Source organism: Pseudorca crassidens, chromosome 15 (assembly GCF_039906515.1).
Source record: "Pseudorca crassidens isolate mPseCra1 chromosome 15, mPseCra1.hap1, whole genome shotgun sequence".
Classification (NCBI taxonomy): Eukaryota; Metazoa; Chordata; class Mammalia; order Artiodactyla; family Delphinidae; genus Pseudorca; species Pseudorca crassidens.
The window spans coordinates 5,029,476-5,042,710 of NC_090310.1; the positions used below are offsets into that span (position 1 = coordinate 5,029,476).

General features: G+C 47.5%; 1 protein-coding gene across 2 annotated transcripts in view; it reads left to right on the forward strand.

Moving 5' to 3' along the window:
- The window catches only part of LMTK2 (lemur tyrosine kinase 2), a 174,876-nt gene that overhangs the window by 56,770 nt on the left and 104,871 nt on the right, over positions 1 to 13,235 (forward strand). For both annotated transcript variants that reach the window (XM_067705467.1, XM_067705468.1), the window contains one exon: positions 842 to 1,543. The gene's annotated coding sequence lies outside the window, so the exon portion shown is untranslated. The remainder of the gene's footprint in view (positions 1 to 841; positions 1,544 to 13,235) is intronic.

Consider the following 13,235-nt stretch of genomic DNA (forward strand, 5'->3'; position numbering starts at 1 on the left):
CTTCTCCCCTGACAGCCACCCATCTACTTGCTCTCTATGGACTTGCCTGTTCTTAATATTTCATATACATGGAATTATAGAATATTTGTCCTTTTGTGTCAAGCTTTATCTGTGTTGTAGCAGGTGTCAGTACTTCATTCCTTTTCGCGGCCAAATAATATTCCATTGTATGTATATATCATATTTTGTTTGTCCATTTATCCAGGGTGGGCATTTGAGTCATTTCTACCTTCGAGCTATTGTAAATAATGCTGCTCTATCCATCCTAGTGAGTGTGACGTGATTTGGTGTTTTTATAGGATGTATTTGGCATACAGTCATTAAGGAAATTATATCAAATATCCTCTTCTAGAGGAGCCGAGGTCTGTACATCTAGAAGTAGTCATCACAGATAGACTTTTTTCTTTATATACTATCTATAGGCATGATTGGATGCTAATGGCAACTGAAGCGATATTTCAGATTTGCAGACCTGGCCACAGATAGCAAAGGAAGGCTCTCATTTCCTTCCCCAGAATATAAATTTTCTCTAATTCACAAAGAGGTCTCAATGAAAGATGTCAAAATTAATAACAGTACTATCCAGAATTTATTGAACGCTTAGCCACATGTCAGATACTGGGCTCTATTGTATGAAACAGCTTCTATTTTTATATCCGTCTTACAAATGAACTCCCTGAGGAGAAATGGCTATTAAATGGGAATTAAATGGCTGTCTGGTGTCCTGGGGTTGGTAAGTAGCCAAGCAGAGGCTGAGGCTGGGCAGACTGAGCCCAGGGCCTGTGCACTTAACTGTGATCCCGTGCTGTCTCTCAAGGTAATCCACTCCCTTGCATTCCAGATGCTACAGGAGGAGCTGTCGTCTCCATGCCAGCAGCAGAACCTGGGAGTCTGGAAGCCCTGTGACGGCCCTGGGGAAACCAACCCCCTCTGAGCCTCAGTTTCCTCACCTGAAAGCAAGAGGATTGGACTGAGTGCTGAAGGTCCAGCTGCTCTGACACCCCAGGACCCTCCTCACTTGGGGAAGAGAGCAGACGCCCTCACCTTTGCTGCTGGGCAGAGTAGCCTTTGTGTCCTTTGGGGAGACAATGTTGGTCATCGCCATGGCTGGGCTAAGAAGTGACAAGCAAGAGTGAGTCTCTTTGTCCTGGACTATTTTGTCCCCAGTCTGCCTCTGCTGACACTTGAAACCAAAATGAAGCCTGAGAGTTTGGAGTCTGGTGATGAGGGAGGCGTTCTCAGAAAGAAGACAGGAAAGCCCCACGTTTCAGGCCCGTTCCTGTGTTGGCCCATTCACACCTGTGAGCTGGGGACAGGACATGCACTCCTGGTAGCCATCCCCAGGGCTGACTTGCACTGGCGCCCCTGCCAGCGGGGCCCCACAGACACTGCATCCAGTCCAACACCAAGTCTGGAATCCAGAACTTCTGGTCAGCAAATGCATTCTCCGTTTAATCAAGAAAAGTGGATCCCTGGACCTGGCCTCCACCACGCTGAGCTAATGCTTTGGAAAGAGGTATTAGGTTTGCAGCCACGGAGGACGGTAAGAAAAAGCCCTTCTGCCTTGTCATTATGACTCTTTTCAGAGGAAGCCAGAAATAGCCATGCTGGGGAGGGGGTCCTGCCTGGGAATGGTCCCCCCAGAGAGCAGGTCTCAGTATGGACTCAAAAGAACTTATCTAATTAACAGATCAGAGAACTTATAAATCTCTTTATGACTGGCCAAGGCAACTTCTCTTTTCTATCGTGAACTAACTCATCTCTCTGGGAGCAAGATGACGCAGGCAGGAATCAATAAAAATAGATGCCAGGGATGAGGGTGGGGTCCTGGGTGAGCCTCACACCCTCTCTGGAGCTGCTTCAGGTCAGCCTTATGTGTGACGTTTCAAATTTTCATGTGGAGAAGGTATTATGTGTAACCCGTGTATTACTTGGGTAATTAAATCTTAAATTTTGAAAGACCACTTAATTGGAAACCACTATGGTTTTCCTCCCACAGTCATTAGGAATGTCCTGATTTGCATATTACTATGTTCCCAAATTCAGGTCTGCCTTCCCTGTTTTGTTTTCTTCATAAATATTATGTCTTTGAAATTATCTCAGGCATTGGTTTACTTCTGGGGAGGTCTGCCTCCACTCATTAGAATGTAACAATAATAACATCATATAGAGCTTATTCTGCGCCAGGCACTGTTCTAAGTGCTTTGTATGTAAATTAATTCATTTAAATGTCACAGCCGACCCTAGGAGGGAATATTACTTTAACATCCCCATCTTACAGATGAGGACACTGAGGCTCAGAGAGGTGAAAAGATTTGCCCAAGGTCACCAACACTAGAATTTGGCTCTTAACTGCCAGCCATGCTGTCGCTGGGACCAACTTGCTGGTCCTAAGGGCAGATCTCGTAGCTGAGGGATCTTTCAAGGCGAGTTTGTTGACTGCCCTGTGGGCACGTGGTACCGAGGAGGAGCGGGGAAGTGGTTGCATCTGTGCCCGCTGGTCCACAGGTGGTCTTCCTATCAGCTCATCGCTAGGGTCTGGCCTGGAAGAGGGTCCTGAGCCCACCAAGAAAGGGCCCCTCAGAGATGCTCAGGCCTGGCCCCAGCCTCAGTTCTCCAATTAGTCCCCACACTCCAGGGACTTGACGTCAGAAATCACCTCCCCCCAAGTTTCTGGCAGCACATACTCGGCCTCCAGGCTCCTCCTGGAGAAATGTAGAGAGATTCCCCAGGCTCACCTTTGGGTGCTCCTGGATGGGGCCCTACGGGTGTCCGGGCAGCAGGGTGCTGCCTCCTGCGGGATTCCCCACCATTACACACCCTAAGCTGAGCGCATGCACAGACCCCGGGCCTGGAGTCCAAACAGGGCCCTGCCGGGTAATGACCTCTCGCCATTTTTATCTTGAGAGAATGCACCTGATATTTGCAAACAAAACAGGATAAGTGGCTAAATCTGGGGAAAGTGCTTGGCCAGATCAAATTTCTTATGATTTAAGCAGAAAGTTTAAACTTCTCCTTAAGCCCAGAGCCAAGGACGACGACCAGTGCTGGGCTGAGCCCCAGGATGCAGGGTGCAGCAGAGGGGAGCGGAGAGGCTCTGAAATGTGCTAACTTGTCCCTGCTGTGTGCAGACGGTGCCCGGGGGCAGGGTCCGCCTGCCAACGCCTGCGGGATAAGCCAATCCTGCGCCATGCAGCTCAGGTTTTGTTTTGGGGCAAAGGAACAGAATCAGCATTGACTCAGATGCTGGAAAGAGGAAAAGAGGGTGGGATTCCCCAGTTTGTTCCCTCCTTGTCAGTGGAGGGGGGTCTCGTCTCCCGGACGCCTGGGGACCCCGCTGACGATGGACCCAAAGCTGCTGACTGTGCCCCGGTTGGCAGATTTCCAGATTTCCTGCAAATTGATGAAAGGGAATCTTGTACTTACTTTATCTTATATTTTTAGTTCAATAGTGTTTTTGTATTTCAATGCAAAACGTTTTTCTTTATTGTGTTAGAACGCACATACCATAAAATTTAGCATCCTAACCATTTTCAAGTGTACAGTTCAGTTGTATGAAGTACATTCACATTGTTGTGCAGTCATCACCACCATCCATCCCCATAACTCTTGTAAATCTGAAACTATCCGTATTAAACACTAATTCCCTCCCCTCCCCCAAGCCCCAGCAACCACCATTCTACTTCCTGTCTCTGTGAATTTGACGAGTCCAGGTACCTCGTCTAAGTGGAATCATACAGAATTTGTCCTTTTGTGACTGGCTTCTTTTACTCCGCATAATACCCTCAAGGTCCATCCATGTTGTAGCAGGTGTCAGAATTTCCTGTCTTTGTAAGGCTGAATCATATTCTATTGGATTACCACGTTTTGCTTATTCATTCATCTGTCGATGGACACTCGGGTTGCGTCCACGTGTTAGCTATTGTGAATAATGCTGCTATGAACATGGGTGTGAAAATCTCTCTTCAAGACCCTGCTTTCAGTTCTTTTGGGTGTATACGCAGAAGTGAAATTGCTGGATCATATGGTACTTCTACTTTTAGTTTTTTGAGGAACCATCATCCTGTTTTCCACAGCACCTTCATCATTTTACATTTCTTAACAATACTGCACTAGTGTTCTAATTTTCCCACATACTAACCAACACTTGTCATTGTCTTTTTTTTTTTTTTACTATAGTAGACATCCTATGGGTATGAAGTGGTATCTCATTGTGGTTTTTATTTCCATTTCCCTAATGATTAGACACGTTAAGCATCTTTTCCTGTTGACCATTTGTATATCTTCTTCGGAGAAATGTCAACTTGAATCCTTTGCCCATTTTTAAAAATATTTATTTATTTATTTATTTGGTTGCACCGCGTCTTAGTTGCAGCCGGTGGGCTCCTTAGCTGTGGCTCGTGGGCTCCTTAGTTGCAGCATGCAAACTCTTAGTTGCAGCATGCATGTGGGATCTAGTTCCCTGACCAGGGATTGGACCTGTGCCCCACGCATTGGGAGCGTGGAGTCTTATCCACTGCACCACCAGGGGAAGTCCCCCTTTGCCCATTTTTAATCATATTGTTTGGGGAGGGGGTGTTGTGGAATTGTAGGAATTCTTTATATATGTTGGATATTAACCCCTTATCAGATATAAGCTTTGCATCTATTTCCCCCCATTCCACGGGCTGCTTTTTCACTCTGTTGATAGTGTCCTTAGATGCACACAAGTTTTAAATTCTGAGGTTTTCCAATTTATCTATTTTTTCCTTTGCTGCCTGCAGATTTGCTTAATGTTTAAAAAGCCGTTTTCTTGGAAACCACCATGGTTTTTCTCCTGCTGTTCTTAGAAATGTCCTGATATACATATCATTGTGTTTTTCTAGTAAGGTCTTCCTTCCAAGTGATTCCCACGGTTTCTGCCTTCAGTGCATCCTGGGAGATGGTTCCTGTGGCCTGGTCATCTGCACCCCCCAGGGGCCCACATCCATTCTGAAATCCCCCAGTTACCCACCATTTGGGCTTAAGGCCCCTTGGAGAAAGGCAGCCTGTTCCTGGGATCGTGGCTCTTGGACCTCTTTTAGGCAGAAAGCCCTGGGTGATGGGCTTCCCATGAGAGCTGGGCCTGGTCTCAGCACTAAGACCAACCCAGGAGAGATGTTCAGAACCCCCAGTGTCACCCTGACCAGAGGCATCTGGGTTTCCTCAAGGCCCCCTGAGGGCCAGGCCCGGCATTGTGGCCCAGGCAGAAGGCAGCACTGCCCACATGTAGAGAAAGCTCCAGAAAAGACCTCTCAACCCTCCTCTGCTGGCTCTCACCTCTGGACTCGCCGTTCTCCACATGCATGTTCCTTCAGAGGGCCTTGAAAATGGCTCATTTTGGTCAAATCTTTTCCATTCTGGCACTAAGGCATTTTCTGCCAAAGACAGAATCTATTTTGGACTGCCTTTTCTTGGCCTGCTTGCTTCATACGTGTGGGTCTCCCGTGGGCTCCACATCAGAGATGCTTCATCCCCTTGCTGGTTTCCAGAAACAGAGCCAGCCACATGGGGCGAGCTGTTCTCAGGCACAGATGGTGCCTGCGGTGAGGGCGGTGGGGAGACGGGCTCTGGTTCTCCTCCACCTGCACCAGTTGTGGGGACGGGGCCATCCTTCAAAATCAGAAAGAGGTGACCACAAAACCCCTTTTAAAGCCACCGTCCCAGAGCCCTGGATCTTGTAAACACGTCCCACAGTTGCTTTCTGTTCCCTGGGCTGAGATGGTGGTAGTTTGTATGTTGACATCTTTTAAATTCAGATGTCTATGCATAGATACCCTCTGCTACATTGGTGCCAGCTGATTTGGGGGGTGGGATTTCAGGAACAAAGGCAAGGTGCTCTCTCTGGGTCTGGCCCTGAGCAGCTGGGGAGAGGGCGAGGGGGGCGGGGGGCCTGGAGAGTCAGAGGACTCAGGGGCTCTGCTGTACATCCTCCACGGCCGTCCCCCAGGGCCCACGGCACTCCCCGGTGACTCTGGGGTCCTGTCACTCCCCCACACTCCGCAATAACTATTTCAACCTCCCCCTTCTCTCCTCCAACCTCGGATCTCTGCCCCTTACCTCCCCCCAACACCCCCTCACCAGTGGCCTGGCCTCCCACTTCACAAAGATCCTGGGAGCCTCCAGTTAGAAACGCCCAATGCCCCTCTTCCCTCCCTCCATCCGCCCCCCCATGGGACCTGGACCCCTCCCTCTTCCCCCACCCCCACCCCATCTCTCCAGCCACTGGATCCTCCCCATCTCGGCTTTTCAACAGACCTTAGCCTCTCTCATTGGAAACAAAACAAAGCACACAAAAAAGAACACTCTCAGGACCCCTCACCCCCTTTAATTAACACCAGCTTTCTCTCTTCTCCCTTTCACAGCCAAACTCCCCAAAAGATGTCTCTAAACTAACAGCCTCCCATCCCCCATTCTCTCTCGAGCCCCTGTCTGTTCCCACCCTGCCACTGAGGTCACCAATGATGACCTCCATGTCACTAGAGCCAGGGCATTTCAGCCCTGTTCTCACCTGTCCTCTTGGCAGGAGAGATGCCAGAAGGTTCTTTCTGCTGGGCTTGGTGGAGTTTCCTCTGCCTCATTGGAGCTGCCTTCCCAGTCTCCTTTTCAGGCGCCTCCTCCTGCACCAAGCTGGACGCTGTCCCCCTTCACCCTATGCTGTCTTCTGTGATATTCTCATCCCACCCATGACTTCACTTACAGTCAATTCCTATTATTCGAGGTCATTATATTCTATAAAATCTCCGCCAGCACTGAACTAGTGAACACAGAACCATTGCTCATGGGGAAAATATGGGGTTAGGTTCCCACCAGCCTCTGATCACGTCTTCATCAACCGATCAATACATAACCTCATTCTTTGGGAGATTTAGCTCTGTCCATGCCTCCACTGGAGGGAGGCAGCTAGAGGCTCTGTGTGTAGAACCTGTCTGGACTCTGCCCCATGAGCCTCTGCCCTTGGCTGACCTTAATATATGTCCTTTCTCTATAATAAACCATAACCATGAGTACAGTAGCTTTGCAGAGTTCTCTGAGTCCTTCTGGGAAATTATTGAACTTGAGGCTGGCCCTGGGCTCCCTCAAACTTGAAATTGCAAAAGTTTGGCAGCATCCATGTGGCCCATGTAGGTACCTGTGTCCCATAGTGTGTGCTCCCTTCTGGGGTCCTCTTGGGGTCCACTAATGCCTCAGGCCCTTCCCCAACCTTGGTTCTTTGAGCGCCTGCTCTAGCTGCTGGGGTTCTTGGAGACGCTCTGGGACACGGCCAGGGCACATCGTCTCATGCTGGTATGAGACTCAAGGACAAAATCTTGATGCATGAAAGTGCTCAGCTGGCCAGGCCACTCCTTAAATTCGTGGGAGACTAAAAACAGGCCACACGTCCAAAAGTAGGAGAAGGGCAAAATAAATTATGGTACATTGACCAGATGGGATGTTGTTTCCCAGCTCTTAAAAATAACAACCACGAGGACTGCAGCCATGTATGAAAATGTCCACAACATTAAAGTAAAACAAGCAGAATCCAAAAATGTCTCTGTGCTGACTCAAACTGGGTAAAAATACACCTGCAGGTGAACAAAGACTGGACAGAAGGCAGAAAGATGTATGTGTTGGTGTGGACGACTTTTATTTTGTTTTGTCCTTTGTTGTTGGTGGTGCAGTTGATAGAGCTTGAGGGGGGGAGTGAGTACAGAGCCTCACAAGGAGGGAGACAGGCAGTTCGCCTCCCGCCTCTGCACCGAGGGCGGGCAGGGTGAACATCTCGGTCCGCGGTGCTCTGCACGCAAAGGGGCTGGGCTCCTTCAAGGGGGTTATACTGATGTGCTCACAGGTCCACAGACACTCAGGGCTGCCATCTGGACCTGCATTTCCCCCAGCATGAAACATGTCCCACCTAATTTCAAGGTAAGTGGGTTGTTTTATTTTTGCTGGTGGTGATGATTTTTATTAAGGTAAAGCATACCTAACATAAAATTTACCATTTTAGCCATTTATTAAGAGTATGGTTCAGTGGCATTACGTACATTCATATTGTTCTGCAACCATCACCACCATCCGTCCCCAGAACTTTTTCATCTTCCCAAACTGAAACTCTGTCCCCATTCAACAAAAACTCCACACCTTCCCTTCCTCCAGCCCCAGGCAACCTCCTTCAAACTTTCTGTCTCTATGAATGTGACTATTCTAGGAGCCTAGAATAGGTTCATGTCAGTGGAATCATACAACATTTGCCCTTTTGTTACTGGCTTATTTCACTGAGCCTAATGTCCTCAAGGTTCATCCATGTTGCGGCCTGTATCAGAATTTTCTCCCTTTTAAGGCTGAATGACATTCCATGGTATGGATGGACCCCATTTTGCTTACCCCTTATCCTAGCTTTGAGCCTCCCTGAACTCCCACACATCATGGGTCCATGGAGCATCAGGAATGTCATTAAGCAAATGGGGTGACAAACAACCATGGACATGCTTATTTCAGGTATCTCTCTTGTTTATGTACCTGTGCCGTTGTCCCATTGGACCTCACTCAACAAACACAAGTTCAAAGAGAAAATTATTAAGAATTTCAAGACAGTGAGAGCAGAGCATGAAGCTAAACAAGGGACTCCTCTGAGCGTGGGGTCCTGCCAACTGCACGTGTCACTCACCCAGGAAGCCAGCCCTGCTCTGCTGACTCTGCTGGGACTGGGCAGGTTAAAAGCATAGCGAGGAAGGAGATGGGGTGGGAGGAAGCAGAGGTGACAAGGAGTGCGGTCAAAGGCATTCATTCTGATGGCATTGTGGTCACTTAGAAGAAACCGATGGTACCCAGGGCAGGAGCCTGCCCTACTCCCCACAGGTCTGTGCAAAAGGAGAAGCTGCAAAACGTATTCTTAAAAGTCCACTAGGGATGCAGTTCAAAGATCAGCCACTGTTATCAGTGAGCCACCTCCTCTCACCTCCCTGAGGAGTAGGCAGGAAGACATGAAGCTGAAAAATGGAAAGGGTAACAACACTAAGTCCTGGTGAGGACTTGGGGAAATGGGAACTTGCACCCTGCTGGTGGGAGTGGAGATTGCCTCACTCACTTACCAAGCAATCAGCAATCCCTGGTGACTGGAGGCTGTTCATCTCTCACAACCCAGAACCCGTGCTCCTAAACGTATTCCAGAGAGAATCTCTTGTATGGGGCACCGGGAGCAAAGAGCAAGGATGTTCACTGCAGCATTGTTTGTAACAGCAAAAAAATGGAAACAATAGAAATGGCCATATTTAAACAGAATAAAAATGGGTATGTTAAAACAAAGGACGTCTATAAGGCGGTTAAAATGAACATCTATCAAGAATAAATCTCAACAATATGTTGGGTGAAAAAGCAGTTTGAAGACTACGTTCGGTGTGAAAATGTACATTTGAAAACAAAAACAATACTCTCCATTGTTTATGGATACTATTGAGGTAGTGGAAGTAGAAAAGCATGGGCAGGAAGGATACAGGCCAACTTCAAGTTAGGGATTTTGCCTCCAGGGAGAGGAAAGTGAGATTCAGGAGGGATCCAAAGGGGATTTCTTTCTTTTTTTTTTAAACATCTTTATTGGAGTATAATTGCTTTACAATGGTATGTTAGTTTCTGCTTTACAACAAAGTGAATCAGTTATACATATACATATGTTCCCATATCTCTTCCCTCTTCAAAGGGGATTTCTTAAAAATCAGAAACGTAAACCAAAAACGTTAACATATATTTATTCTGGATGGAGGGTGCATGAGAGTTGTTTTTACTCCGAATAGTTTTCTGTATGTTTGAACCGTTCCATAACCTTCAATAAGAAAAAAAAAAAGCAGTGCTGAAAAGTTTTCCTTTTGTTCTTCACTCCTCCCCAGTCTCTGCCTTTTAAAGACAGGGAAACTGAGAGCTGCGGGTGGGGCGACAGGATTGGAGGCGATGAGGTGGGGATTGGTAACAGGAGGGTGGCAGACAGATGAGACCAGCCCCTTCCTTCTCGGCTCCAGTTTGGCTCCGCCCCCGCCCAGCTGTATCCACGGCAACCAGAGTCCGTCGTGTTGGCTGGACCAGTCGTCGAGTCGGGCTGACGCTCGCCACCTAGTGGCCTATCTGGTGGCGCGGTCTGTGAGGGGGGTCCCCAGGCGTGAGTCAGAGGGGCAGCACTGAGAGGCGCTCCTTAAATATAAAGAGCAGCGTTGCCCTGTCACAGCAGGTCCCTTAGAGCTGCATCTGCTGCCCTTAGGGCAATGGCAGTTCATTTCAGAAACTGCTTTCATTAAACTTCCACTGTAGCCATTGACCGTCAAGTGTTTTCTGGGCATCTTCTGGAGCCCTGTGCTGCTCTGGGCATTTATGGGTGTGTCTCTTCATGGGGACCCCCAGAGCCCGTGGTTACAAATTCCTTAGAGACCCCAAGAGAGGAGAGTTTTTTATGACATGCTGGTGTGGACTTATATATAGCGTATGCCCCTTCTTTTATATGGGTTTTATAGATTTGTTTCAATCTTTTTTTTTTGCTGCGCCGCTAAACTTGGGGGATCTTAGGTTCCCCAACAGGGACTGAACATGGGCCCTCGGCAATGAAAGTGTGGAGTCCTAACCACTAGACCACCAGGGAATTCCCTAAATTTGTTTTACTTTAAAAGCAACATAAATTTGTGGAGAGTGTGGAAAATCATCTCACCACCCATGCTTAACCAGAGCTAACATTTGGGCCTTTATCCTTCCAGTATCCCTCTGCTCCATTCATTTTTTTAAAAAATTAATTAATTAATTTCTTTTTATTTTTGGCTGCGTTGGGTCTTTTTTGCTGTGCAGGGGCTTTCTCTAGTTGCGGCGAGCGGGGGTTACTCTTCTCTGCGGTGCACGGGCTTCTCATTGTCATGGCTTCACTTGTTGCAGAGCACAGGCTCTAGGCGTGTGGGCTTCAGTAGTTGTGGTACGCAAGCTTAGTAGTTGTGGCCTGTGGGCTCTAGAGTACAGGCTCAGTAGTTGTGGCGCACGGGCTTAGTTGCTCCGTGGCATGTGGGATCTTCCAGGCCCAGGGATCGAACCCATGTCCCCTGCATTGGCAGGCGGATTCTTAACCACTGCGCCACCAGGGAAGCCCTCCATTCATTTTTTGACGGGTTTGTTTCTTACAAAATTGGAAATTCACGGCCCCTGAGTGATTTTTTGCCAGGGCTCTGGAGACAGGTACGCCTGGGTTACAAGCCCAGCTCCTCTGCTTAACTGCCACCTCAGGCAAAGGAATGAATTTCTCTGCACCGCGGCCTTCTAACCTGTAAAATGGGAATATTAACTGTGCCTACCTCACAGGGTCATTGGGGAAATTTCAGTGATATAAACAGTACAGTGCTGAGTACATAGGAAGCAATAGAACCTCAGCCGTCACTAAAATTATAGCAAAGGATAGCATGGTATAATTACAATATTTTGCAATCCACTTTTTTCATTTAATACAGCCTGAGCATTTTCCCTTAGTTTTTTCCTTTCCATGTAGGGAAAACCCCAGCTCTTCTCTCTATGTTTCTTTCACCTGTGAGTCTCCTTTACTAAGAGAAAACACTTCACTTGTGACAATTCTGGTCAACAAATGAGAAGAGGTTTTCCCCACAATACGCAATTCTCTGTGACACCAGCTGGGTGTCCTACAATTTAACTCAACTCTAACGCTGTCTACCGGGAGACAGTGTCAGATCCCACAAGTTAAGAGCCCAGTCCCACAAGAATGCCCCCCGCCTCCACTCCAGTGCCAGTCGCAAGCCCAAGTTATCACCTGTGCTAGGTTCCAACAGCGCCCTCCTTGGGTTCACTTAATTTGCTAGAGTGGCTCACAGCACTCAGGGAAACACTTACTTACGTTTACCAGTATATTAAAGGATATAATAAAGGATACAGATGAACATCCAGATGAAGAGATACATAGGGTGAAGTCTGGGAGGGTCCCAAGTGTAGGAGCTCTGTCCCCATGGATTTGAGGTGTGTCACCCTCCCAATGTGGATGTGTTTGCCAGCCTGAAAGCTCTTTGAACCCCCTCCTATTGGGATTTCATGGAGACATCCTCATGTAGATATGATAAATTATTTTTTAAAATTTATTTATTTAATTAATTTATTTTTGGCTGTGTTGGGTCTTAGTTGCTGTGCGTGGGCTTTCTCTAGTTGCGGCGAGCAGGGGCTTCTCATTGAGGTGGCTTCTCTTGTTGCGGAGCGCGGGCTCTAGGCGCGCGGGCTTCAGTAGTTGTGGCACGTGGGCTCAGTAGTTGTGGCACGCGGGCTCAGTAGTTGTGGCGCACGGGCTTAGTTGCTCTGCGGCATGTGGGATCTACCCGGACCAGGGCTCGAGCCTGTGTCCCCTGCATTCGCAGGCAGATTCTTAACCACTGTGCCACCAGGGAAGCCCCCGATATGATAAATTATTAACTCTATTTCTAGCCCCTCTCCCCTGTCTGGAGGATGGGGGATAAGGCTGAAAATTCCAAGCTTCTAATCGTGGCGTGGTCTTTCTGGAGGCCCCCATCCAGGAGCCCATCAAGAGTCACCTCATTAGAACAAGAGATGCTCCTCGTGCTCTTCTCATGTAGGAATTGACTAGGGTTTTAGGAGCCCTGGGTCAGGGAATGGGTCAAAGACAAATATTAGAAGGAGATGCTCTTAGCATTCTTATCGCTTAAGAAATTACAAGGGGTTTAGGAGCTCTGTGCCAGGAACCAGTGGCAGAAACCAGTATGTAATTTCTATTATCTCACACCCTATATCCTTAAATATTATTTAAGAACGTGATTCTTAATGATCACATAGTATTTAAACATGCAGATGTATCTTATAACTTATTTAACCAATTCTCCACCTTTGGATTTGAGGGTTCCTGACTTTTCCCTTTTACAAACAATGCCACAGAGGATGTTCCTTATTAGTTGCTTCCTTTATTGATGATTTGTTCCTTTTTATGTTCAGAAAGACCTTCCCCTCCCCAGGATCAGATAAACATTTTCAACTAAATGTGTTTTGTGCCTTTATGGCTTTTAATTAAATTCTTTGATCCATCTGGAATCTATTTTGATACCATAAGGTGAGAGCTAAGAAGTCTAATTTTATTCTCATTCACAATAACCCAACCAGTTGTCCCAGCATTATTTATCAGAGGATCCAATCCCTCTGCCTTGATTTGTGAGACCACCTGTAGTAGATTCTAAACTTATCTCCATGCTGGCTTTCTGTTGGGCTCA